The 12,138-nt window shown below is 45.2% G+C and overlaps 1 pseudogene; it reads left to right on the forward strand.

Annotated features, from left to right (window-relative positions):
* Positions 1–3,968: 3,968 nt before the first annotated feature.
* On the forward strand, positions 3,969–5,461 carry LOC146205502 (uncharacterized; annotated as a pseudogene).
* The last annotated feature ends 6,677 nt before the right edge of the window (positions 5,462–12,138 follow it).

A 12,138-nucleotide genomic window follows, 5' to 3' on the forward strand; every position in this document is an offset into this window, starting at 1 on the left:
TCGCCTTTCGGTATTCATTCTTTCTCTGCTTAATGGCCAATTGCCGGGCGACAGCTACTGGATCCGAGGAATTGGGCCTCTCCTGTCGGCCGCTGAGCAGCGGCCCGACTCTCCTTCATGCGAAACGACTGGGCTGCAGCCGCCATGTCTCGCCTCCGTTTATACACACAGTTGCGCATGTGCAGCTATGCGCATAGTTACCATGTGGCATCGTGACGTCAAGCGCGGCTCCGGCTGCGCCGGTCCACCAACTGCTTCTCTGGTTGCCGCGCATGCGCATAACCACGCGTTAGCGACGGCCGCACCCGGCAGCGAAGCTCTGATGTCATGCCCCTCGCACCTGCTCATCTCCGCGACGCACTCCACACGTTCCAGAGCGGTTCCACCGCGAAATGTTCGACTGGTAGCCAAATGTAGCTCTCACTACAAAACCCGCTCTTTGGGTGGGACACGCCGCACATTCTCGGACAGATACGTGTTTTAAAGAGTCTTGGCCAGGTGTTTAATGCGGCGTTCACCCGCTGTTCTTTTCTTATTCTTTTTTTTTTTTTTTCATTTAGGCATCAGAAGGCTCGTTTGATCTCCTTTCGTTATCGTTGCAGTTGCCAAGGTGTTGAACGCTTCTCTGTTACATTGTCGGACGGGACCGTAGGCCACACCCTGAGTAAGCTTGCCTCATCCATAACCAATTAAACCCCGTCAAATGCTCCTAGCACTCTACAGCCGCACACGATCGCATTCGGCGACAGTCGAATAGCATACGTTTTAACTCGGATAGGCAGAGCCTACTTTAATCTGAAACCGGCGTGGGTTTGAATTGCGCTCATAGGGATTTTTTTTTTTTTTTTAAGGCGGAAACCTTTTTAGGCTCATGGAACGAAATCCCGTGCACGTGAGTTGTGCGCTGGATCTATCAACGCATCCTATCAGGAGTCGTTGGATCTGTGTGCGAGATTCCGCTAGATGTCTTCTACTTGTCTAGCGTTCCTGCCATCTTCAATTCAACACTTGAACGCGCGCCAAGGAATGCCACGCGAAAGGAGCGTTGGTGTACCGTCCAAACTCTCACTTGCCGGAGAAAGTGTGACAGATACTGAGCCTTTCCTTTCCTGTAAAGCACTCATAGTTGAACTTATAATTAATGTAGCACTGCAATGAATGCCGATAAGAGGCAAATGATAGAAGACGAAGGGTAGGCTTTCGCCACTCTTCTCTTAAGAGACGTCTAAGAGACCCTCTAATATTCTCTTTCTGGTATACGAAAGCATGTCTTTTTATGTTCATTGAAAGCAGGTGGCCCTGCCAAAGTTTTGTGAACGTCTACTGCGCATTGTCGGCATCCACATTGAAACTACACACTTGAGGGCTTCTTCCTCTTCCTCTGGTCGCTATTCTGACTTTCTCAGTTACGTGTCGTGACCTCTTTGATAATTTTCGGTATACACTTGACGCCGCGCGTGCCCGAGAGTAAAGCCATGTTTTACATGAGCCTGAGAGTATATACAGCTCACTCGGTCGAAAAGCCGTCTCCTTACTCCAGTTTCGGCTCGGGTGTTGCCGGAAGTATTCGGAAAAAGCATGAAACTTGCAGTCGAGGCAGTATCCCTTCTTTTTCAGGAGTCAGCTGTGATAGATATTGCACCTTCCCTTTCCAATATGCCAGTTTACAAATTATACGTAGGTGTCCACCAGAAAGTGAAGCAGACACTGCGCCTTCCTTTCCCCAGAACTGAACTTAAACGAGAAATATAATAAGTCGCACGGAATGAAAAGGCTTTGTTAAAGGCGCTATCCCACCTATAGTCTTAAGACGAGGCCTCAGCGTCCTCCTAATTTTTTCACTATTTCCCTACCCGGCTCTGCGGTTTCGCGTTAAAACAATATTTAAGATATAGGGGAAAAAAAAAAAAAAAGAACGCCCGTTTCAAAGGTGACGCTCCTATATTCCATCCACTCAGACCATCCGAGACTCCTGTCGTGCGTGTCCAGGAGTATTATTGGCCATGCATCTATAAGCTGAAATGCTCATGTGTTACATACGAATTCAGTGCACACTAAAAGACTCAAAATTGTTGACATTATTCCAAAACTCTCCGAGAAACCCTCGTCTTATTTCGCACGAACAACTTTAGGGCATAAACCCTCATGTACCGTTGTACACGTATAACACCGCCAGAAAGACTACTAAAAGGGTTCTCGGTTCTTTGCATAACAGGCACTTTCAAGATCGTTCAAGCGGGTGCCTTCTATCGTTTGCTTCCTGTGCATCCAGCTGCTTGTAATTGCTTCAAATTCAACTGCATGTGTCAGCAGCTGAAGGAGCATGTAACTATTTGCATAAACCAAAAAACGCCGATAAGAACACACCGAATTCACTTTTTGAAATTCGGTTCTAACCGAACAAATTGTAGAAGTTCGACTATCTTCGAACTAAGTAAGAAGCATTAGGCACCAGTCGGCGCCACATTCGCTGCTGTTGCTTCGATCTTGGCTCTACTCTGCGCCAATTGATTGGTGTGATTTGTTGTTCTGTGGTCTCGGCAGCCTGTCTAGCACAGCTGCTGTCTCCGTCTTTAGTGAGAGTGGCTTCCTCTTCACCACGCCGCCTGGTGGATTCCTCCGACACTGAGCTCGCAATCTCGGCCGCACTCGCTCAGAAGGCGTATGTGTTATCGCATTTACCTAGGTTAAATGAAGAATCGGCGCAGATGAAACTTCAAGAAGACGACGATGTTCAATGCACAGCGAGAGTGTGTTGCAGTTGGAAATCGATGAAGACGACGATATTTGCAGCACACGCGAGAATGTGTTGCAGTTGTACACAAGGCGTAATCGGCTCCGGCGATATCGTATTGTCTGGACCATGAAGCTGATCTGTTCGTTCTGGCGCAGGTTCGAAACCCAGCCTCGGCAATGTTTTCTTCTCACGGTTTCGTTACAACCGAGGTCATGTGGTACGCTCTGTTGCTATGTGGATTCGCGCCGTTGCCACGGCGACCGCCATTGTTTGCACAATGGTGGTCGCCGACAATACGACCTTGACGAACATGAGCAGTATCTAAAAATGTCAATACCTCTGCCATGCATGTTTCAAATGAATGACTATTCAGTTCGAGTTACAATAGGCCATAGCACAAAATTAACAAAGTTATGGAGCCAGGAACGCGGCGAGATAAAAACGAGACAAATTCAGTATACTGAGATTTTGAGCTGTGAGGAACTGACACGCGAACTCAGACACGCCATTGCAGATAGAGACTCCACCTCTTAGCTAGCCATTATCTGCTATCGCACAGCGCCTTCTGCTCTGATTTATCAGCGGTTTAAGGATGCCACTTGGTCAAATAGCTGTTCCTACTGCGTGAAAAAATAGTTACACCTTTTGGACCCAAGGCAAGCAACCCTCAACGCTATAGTCTGTATATAGACGGCACAAAAGTGTCATGTTCTGGCTACCACGTTAAGCAGCAGTCCCATCGCGGCCTCACCACGTAACCATATGGTGAGTGAATACTGAAGCCAGAATATGGCGGCGAAGTTTTTAAATGTGAACTACCACTGCACGTTTCACAGCACGATAACCTAACTTAGGCATTTTACTTTTTACTTACGACTGTACAGTTCTGCTACCCGCCAAGTGGTGTACTGGAGAAGTGCGCCTATAGACTTCACATTATACCCTAATGTAAAATTCTGAAAAGATATAACTCTTAGTGCAACAATTAATGTCACAAATACTGCTGCATGAGCTACTATAATTTAAAAAAAAGTGAAACTGGACAGCAAAGGGACATTATATATTTCACCAATAAAAACCAAATATTTGTAATTAGAAAACATCATTTATCGAAAAAAAAAACGGCATTCTGAAATTAACCAAGAAGAAAATCTGCCGCATTGAAACCAAAAGTACCACTTGGGGAACTTCTTGTTAAAAGACGGATATGGTGAGGCCAACACCTCCTAGACAGCTTTCAAGGCCTGCGCGCTCCGACGTGACGTCACTTCCTGCCGGCCTACTCCCTGCGTCCCCGGCGTCCCGGCGCACCAGTCAGCCGCGCGCCATATTTACTTTGTGCCGTGTGCGAGTGGGCTGCTGTTCTGCGTGTGTTTTCTTGCCCTATTTGGTTGCTGTGCGCCCATGTTTTGCGGCATATGCTGGTTTTGACATGCCGAACAAGTGTTGTGTACCGGCATGTTCAAGCAATTACCGAACAGGGGAAAAAGCCCAAGTGTTTTCCTTCCCGAAGGACGAAGTGCAACGCACGAAGTGGCTGCGGGCGATACCGAGGAAGGATTTTATTCCTACAGAGAATAACAAGGTAAGAGATTTGTTTGTTACACTGTGCTTCTAGACTACGTTTGAAGCGCAATTCGATTATTCCTTTTATCGAACGAGAACAGTATATAGCAGGTATTTCGCTCTAGCAGTCGCATATTATCAGTATGCCTTCGCTTTTGTTTGCATGCAGGTATGCGCACTGCACTTCGAGGAGTCATGTCTTGAACGGAAAACTTCGTACACGGATCCCAGGACCGGGCGAGTGCTCGAGGTTTCATTGAAAGTACCCCGGCTTCGAAAAGGATCAGTGCCTGCTCTCTTTCCGGGATGCCCATCCTACTTGTCAAAGCAAGACGCCTGCCCTTCCAGAATATCACCAGATAGCAAACGAACACGCCGAGAAGCATCAGACCTTGCTCGTGCGATTTCTGAATCCGCAGCTTCCTACCACAGTGAAGAAATTAAGCGTAGTTTTTTCTCGCTTCCTGAACTGAAAGAACGATTGAAGACAGTGTGTGTACCTGATGTGTGGGCAGTCATTCATCGCCCTAACTGTGCGCTGTTTTTGAACATAGTGAACGAGAGTGCACCTGTTTTGCAGTCATCCGTGACCATCTCCGTTGATATGGAGTTAAGCGTGTGTTTCTTGGGCAAAAGTTTGAAGCGTTTTGGAAATTACTTGGTGCCAAATAAGGTCATGGATGTCAATGTTCTCCTGGAAATATTGAATCGAATGCAATGCATTGAGAGCGACGAGTGTCCTTCTGATGGCCTTCCAGATATTGTTTGTGCTCTTCTGGAAAAAATTGAGGAACACATCACAGACAGCAAAAGGGATATGATTAGATTTTTGAAAGAACAGGTGACATTGCTTGTAAAGGAACGCATCCAATATTCATCAGAGATTATGGTGCTTGCTTGTATTTTGCACACCATATCCCCTCACGCATACAAGTTCCTTAGGTCATCTTGTGTCCTTGTCTTGCCACATCCGAGTACAATAAGAAATGTCTGCTCTTCATTTCAGTTGTCACCGCAAAATGAATCTGGGAATGGTAATTTTCTGAAGTACATCGCCCACAGATCCAAACAACTGAAGCAATATGAAAAAGATATTGTTCTGATGGTAGATGAAATCCATATCCAACCATTTTTTGATTATAAAGGTGGCAATATCAGTGGAGCAGCGGCAAACTCCAATGTGGCCGCTACATCCGCGTATGTGTTTATGTTGCAAAGCATGCTCAGCTCTTTTCGAGAAGTTGTACACATTCTTCCTGTGCGAACGCTGAATGCCGAGTCTCTGCACAAAGTGCTTAAGGAAGTCATCCTCGGGCTTGAAAAACTTGGATTCAGAGTGCTAGCTGTTGTGTCGGATAACAATTCGATCAATAGGAAAGCCCTTAGTATGTTTTCAAGTCCCCCCAAGCTGAAAATAGCTTATCCGAATCCGGCTGACGCATCACGGCCTTTATTTTATGTTGTAGATGCCGTGCATTTGCTCAAGTGCATTAGAAACAACTGGTTAAATCAAAAAAATCCTGGAACTAACCTTTATTTCCCACTGTTTGACCTTTCAAATAACACAGTGCATCATGATGCCATACAGTGGGCTTCTTTCAAGGAACTACGTGAGCTTCATAAGCTTGAAGCTTCGCAGCTCCTAAAATACAGCTACCACCTCTCCTCAAAAGCACTGAACCCCAGCAACTTAGAGAAACAGAATGTCAAGCTCGCTTTACAGGTATTTAATGAATTTGTGGCTGAAGCATTAGATGCCCACAGTGACTTGCCAGCATTTCAACATGCTAAGCAGACTGCAAATTTTGTTAGAGTAATCGTTAGATGGTGGAAAATTGTAAATGTTAAAACACCGCACAAAGGGTATCACCATCGAGATGTTTACGAGCAGCCAGCTTCATCAAGGACAGATGACCCTAAGCTGACCTTCTTGGGTGCCTTAGTGACTTGGTTGGACGTGTGGGAGTTTTATAAGCATGACAATGGTACACTCACAAGAGAAACTCTTACTGCTTGGAGGCATTCAGCCTACGCTTTGCTGGAGTTCACAAAGTACTGTACTGTTGAACTTGGTTACAAGTACGTACTTCTCGGAAAGGTGCAGACAGATGGTCTCGAACACAGGTTCGGTCAGTACAGGCAAATGGCAGGAGGCCACTATCACATTAGCATCCGACAACTTTATGAATGTGAAGGCAGGCTGCGACTGCAGAGCACCCTTCCGGCATTAAGCGATGATGATCTGCTAGACACTGCTTCTTCACAAAGTGCCCTACATAAAGCGTCTTTCGACATTAACGTAGAGTCTGAAGACTTAGACAAGTTGAGTTCACGTGTTGCTGTGTTTGGCTATGTTGCAGGCTTTTGCGCGCACTCTGTCTTGAAAGTTTTGAAGTGCGACACCTGCAAGGAAAAGCTTGTTGTTGAGAGAGATGACGAGAGAGACACGGATATGTACTCACTAACAGCGAACCTCAGTCGAGGGGGCTTAAAATTTCCCAGTGCGTGTGTTGTTACCATCGTTATGCACGCCGAAGTTGTTGTAAAAAAATTGCTGCAGCCCGAAAATGCCACGAACTTCTTGCAGATGTCTAATCACAGGGACATTGTGAAGCACCTTGTGATTAAAAGCCTGCCAGAGTTCGAAGAACTGTGCACATGTGAAAACGGCCATGAGCCAGAACTTGTAATTAACATGGCAGCAAAATGTGCTACAAATATAATCCTGAACAATTATTGTAAAGACAGGAACGATACTGCCACTGCTGCTGCAAAAGCTGATGCAAAAGCACGCAAATTAAAGACTGTCACCAAAAAGTGATAATGAAAGCAATTGTTGGCTGTTTATTGTGCTTCATCATTTGTGCCGCAAATAAATTTTGTCCCCATTTGTAAAGCTTTTAAGCATTTTGCATTTATTTAACTGGAGCGAACGTCACGACATGCTATTTGTCAATTTGTCCCCATTTGTAAAGCTTTTAAGCATTTTGCATTTATTTAACTGGAGCGAACGTCACGACATGCTGTTTGTCAAACGTTCTCATTCTTTTCTATTTTTTTTAACTCTTCCTACATCTCAACGATAATGTGCTACATCTACACGTCACTTGCGCACCAACCACGCGTAGCTTCATGGAAAGCCTGAGCGCGGCTACGCAGCAAGCGCCAACAAGCAGGGGAGAGTTGGAAGCGGCGCGTCGCCTGGGACGGGCAGTGGTGACGTAGCTGACGTCGAGGCACGTGACGCGCAGGCCTGGAACAAGTTTAGGAGGTGTTGGTGAGGCCCCTTACGGGAAGAACAATTGGTGCCCCTACTACTGCGCACGCCTTGTCCGCTTATATTGTAAAGTACAGTATCCGGGAGCCTGTGCTAGTTCATACAGAAACTACATGAGCTCTAAGTTTGATGACCTCCATAAAACGAGGCAGCTCTCTAGTTTTGCATTTAGTCATTCATTGAGACAGCTTACATTATATGCAGAAGAGTGGGTTTCAAGTGAAGTCCCTTTAACTTAAATTTATCTAATCACTTGATTTTTAAACTTAATTTTATTTAAGCATATAGCCACAGGATTTGAGAGGTGTAGTCTGCGCCAGTATTTGACGCCAATTCGGAGCACGTGAGTTAGCTACGAACGCCCACAAGATACAGGAGAAACAAACGAAAAGCGAAAATTAACTACCTTTTTTCTTCTTTTCCTTCGATTCACTGCCGTTCGCTTGAGGCAGCCCTTTCTCTTACTGACCACGATATCGATTTGCTTTGGTACTTATTTATCTGGTATAGGCCTGTGCAGGAGCTCTTAAGCGCCTCTGTAGGACTAAACGTGTTCCTCTTTAATCTATCATACCTCAAGGCTCCATGTTGGGACCAATTTTTCTTATTAATTACATAAACGAAACTGCAAGAGACTTCAGCTGCAAGGTGCGAATGCATGGACAACGGTGTGGTTTATGGAAATATACGCCTATCGTCTGATCTCTCGCTTCGTGACAAGGGACGGCTGCTCTTGAATGTATTCCTTCTGCTTCCCGAAATCTGGAAATGAAATCTCGAGATCAAGAGATCAAGAGAATTAGTCAAAAACCCCAAACACACCCTCCTTTCCACAAGACACCACAGAGGTGTCATTTGGTTAACAGCTCTGCTAGTTAATTTGTGGTGACCGTTGGAAAATCTATAGAAGCATCATTCTGAAATACCCGAAGATTTAAAAGCCAGGACGCTTCTTCTTCATGTTCATCTTCTTCTTTTCGAGCACATGCGTCACTATAGCAACCCATTTTGCAAAGCAACGCCCCGCTGCGAAAGGTGCGAAGAAGCAAGGCAGGCAGGCAACACAGCGGCGGCGTTCGTTACCGCGTTGCGCAGTATAGAGCGCGACCGTCGCACTTTTTTTTTTAATTGCGATTTCAATAAAACAGACTTTTGACAGGCATTTATCACTTGAAATCTAGTGAATACTTTCGTGTATGTTTAGAATAGGTCCGACTGTAAGTATGCGAGCTTTGTCCTCGTATTGTGTATGTGTGTCCTCAACGCTTCTGAGTCTTTCTGGGTTCTTTATCCGCCCCTGTTACTACTCGGCGTTGCAGGTTTATGGATAAACAAGTACTTCAAAAAGTCCCCTTAACACAACGGCAGTTTGTTTCGACGAAGAACGGGCGCTTTTTTAACGGCAGAAGCTTGTTTCGGAACCTCCTTCCCTGAATATTTCTCTTCGTGCATTTCGTTCTGACTTCAATAACCGTCCCTTCTTTACATGCATACCGACTGGATATTAACATTGCGCTGGTGCAGTGCAGAGGATCCCTTCGAAGTCGTAAGAAAGAAATATGTTTCGATGAAGCACGGAGGTACTGCGGTTACGATTACTTCGGAGGTCGATTAGGACTATAGAAATACCGCATGCTCTTTTTGCGAAGTTTACGGCGCAGTGGAAGTTATTTTTAGCTAGTTCTAAATTCCTAGTACATATTGCTTACATGCAATGCGCATTTGGGAGCGCGGGTGGCTTCAAACTATAGGTCTGCACGAGTTGTCGCATTATTTGCTTCCACTCGAATGGACACCATTTGCTTAAAATTCTCTCTAGCTTATCTGGCGTATTTCATGGTCGTTGCCCAATAAACGTGCACGAGCTATAAAGTTTACGACAAAGCATGTCGAGGCACAGCCATGCAAAGTATCTTATGAGCAAGTCGTTTATTTCGTCTCCGATGCCCAATATTTTTAACAGCCCTTTCCAAAAAGGCGCCATTCAGAGGTCGCTGCCGCATGAGCGGTGACAGCTCTTGTTTTAAAATACGGTTTATGCTTGTATAAGCCTTCGCGGTATACACGAAAGGGCACGGCAAAGGCGCTTTGCTTAATTTACGCCTGGAAAATCTTGACGCCTCCGGCGTCATTCGTTTCGGTGAGCTGACAGTTTTAGGAGTAGTAAAATTCGGCTCATGCAGAAAAAGAAAGGGGGAGACCTTGTATATACCGGATCGTTCCTTTCCTGCGCTGATATAGGAAAAGAGAACACGCGATGTAAAACAGTGCGGTGACGTGCCCACAGCTCTCAAGGAATGCAAAGCCCTGTTAGCTGCTGGTTGGCTTGCTTAGGACAAATGGTTTATAGGAGTCGACGTGTGTTAAAACCAATGGCAAGTGTGTTGTTAGTGTCGATCATGCAAAAGACCTGTAGAGATATTAATTAGAAAGCATTATATGTCCTATTAGCACCATGCAAACCCGGCCACCACCGTCTGTTGTCCATGGCACGACATTCGGATGACGTCACTACTCCGATATATGATCTCATAGCACATGTAAGAGTGCATATATATATATATATATATATATATATATATATATACACACCTTTTCGAAGTCGTTCTTTATTGCATATAAAGGTTTCTGAAGGTGCTCTCTACTTTGCAAATGACATTAATCGTCTAAAGTCAATATATGCAAATTAGAAAATTAACCTATTTGAATAATTAGTTATTCCTGAAACAAAAAATGCCTTTAGTACGCACGATGGTTGACAGCTGTATGCAACTGGATTCCCTGGCCTATCTCTAATATCTATTTTTTAACACTTGGTACATAATTAGCCAGGGCACCTGCTGGTATATATATATATATATATATATATATATATATATATATATATATATTGTCACGCACTTCCCGCGGTCCTTATTGAAGGAAGATAAGGTTTGGCGGGATAAGCAGAAGAGGAGGAAGCTGGTTCTGCCCCGCTCTTGTGTGCTATTTAGCGCGGCCTAAGATCTGTCTAAATGAACGTCGTAACAAGTGTGGTGGAGGTGCGGGGTGCTCAGCACCGAATCAATACAGGAACTGCTGATCCAATCCGCCAGAAGCCTTATCGTGTATCCCCATCAGAGCGCCAAACAATCGAAGAACAAGTTCGTGACATGCTGCATAAGGGCATCATTCAGGAATCGTCTAGTCCGTGGGCTGCCCCTGTGATTCTAGTCAAAAAGAAAGATGGCACATGGCGATTTTGTGTTGATTATCGACGTCTGAATACTGTTACCAAGAAGGACGTGTATCCCCTGCCACGTATTGATGACGCCATTGATTGCTTACATTCCGTCTCCTATTTTTCCTCAGTTGACCTGCGATCAGGCTATTGGCAGATCCCCATGCACCCGGAAGATAAAGAGAAGACGGCATTCATCACCCCAGGCGGGCTGTATGAATTTAATGTGATGCCGTTTGGATTATGTAACGCTCCAGCCACGTTCGAAAGATTCATGGATACAGTTTTGCGCGGGCTGAAGTGGCACATTTGTATGTGTTATTTGGACGATGTAGTGATATTCGGGAAAACTTTTCATGAACACAACAGTCGATTAGAGGTTGTCTTGGAGTGTATTGAGAAAGCTGGTCTGGTACTCAATTCGAAGAAATGTCGTTTTGGAGAACGCCAGACTGTGGTACTTGGACATCTTATAGACAAGGATGGAATCAGGCCTGATCCGAAAAAGATCGAAGCTGTCACTTGTTTTAAACCGCCGAAATCGTCAAGACAGCTCAGGAGTTTTTTGGGGCTTTGCTCCTATTTTCGGCGTTTTGTTCCGAAGTTTGCTGATAGCATATCCCCTTACTTGTCTTCTGCAAAAAGATATGCCTTTCAAGTGGACTGCCGATTGTGACTCCGCCTTTCGTCAGTTAAAGTTTATTTTGACATCAGGACCAGTACTACGCCACTTCTGTCCATCAGCTCCAACAGAACTTCACACTGACGCCAGCGCAGTTGGAATTGGTGCTGTGCTCATACAGCGCCACAATGGCGATGAACATGTCGTTGCGTATGCAAGCCGTTCTTTGAGCAAGGCTGAGCGTAATTACACAGTAACTGAACAGGAATGCTTAGCTGTTGTATTCGGTGTGCAACGGTTTAGGTCATATCTTTAGGGATGTGCATTTAAAATTGTGACGGACCATCATTCCTTATGTTGGCTTGTAAACCTTCGTGACCCCTGTGGACGCCTTGCGCGGTGGGCTTTGCGCCTTCAAGAATTCAATTTTACTGTGTCTTTTAAGAGTGGTCGTAAGCACGGTGATGCTGACTGCTTGTCACGGTTGCCACTTGAAACTACTGATTGCGACAATGAGGTCTTGGATGAATATATAGCTGCTATCTCTACAAGTTTCCCTGATGTTAATTGGTGAATTCAAGATTGCGCAGCGGCACGACAACGAGTTGGCGCCGCTTTTTGAGGCAGCAAAATCCCGGAACCCTACGACCTCATTCTGCATTCGTGACGGTGTACTATACAGGAAGAACTACTCGTCAGTAGGTGCGCGACTTCTT

This window comes from Amblyomma maculatum, chromosome 1 (assembly GCF_055883805.1).
Source record: "Amblyomma maculatum isolate TAMU_Amacu chromosome 1, ASM5588380v1, whole genome shotgun sequence".
In the NCBI taxonomy this organism is placed as follows: domain Eukaryota; kingdom Metazoa; phylum Arthropoda; class Arachnida; order Ixodida; family Ixodidae; genus Amblyomma; species Amblyomma maculatum.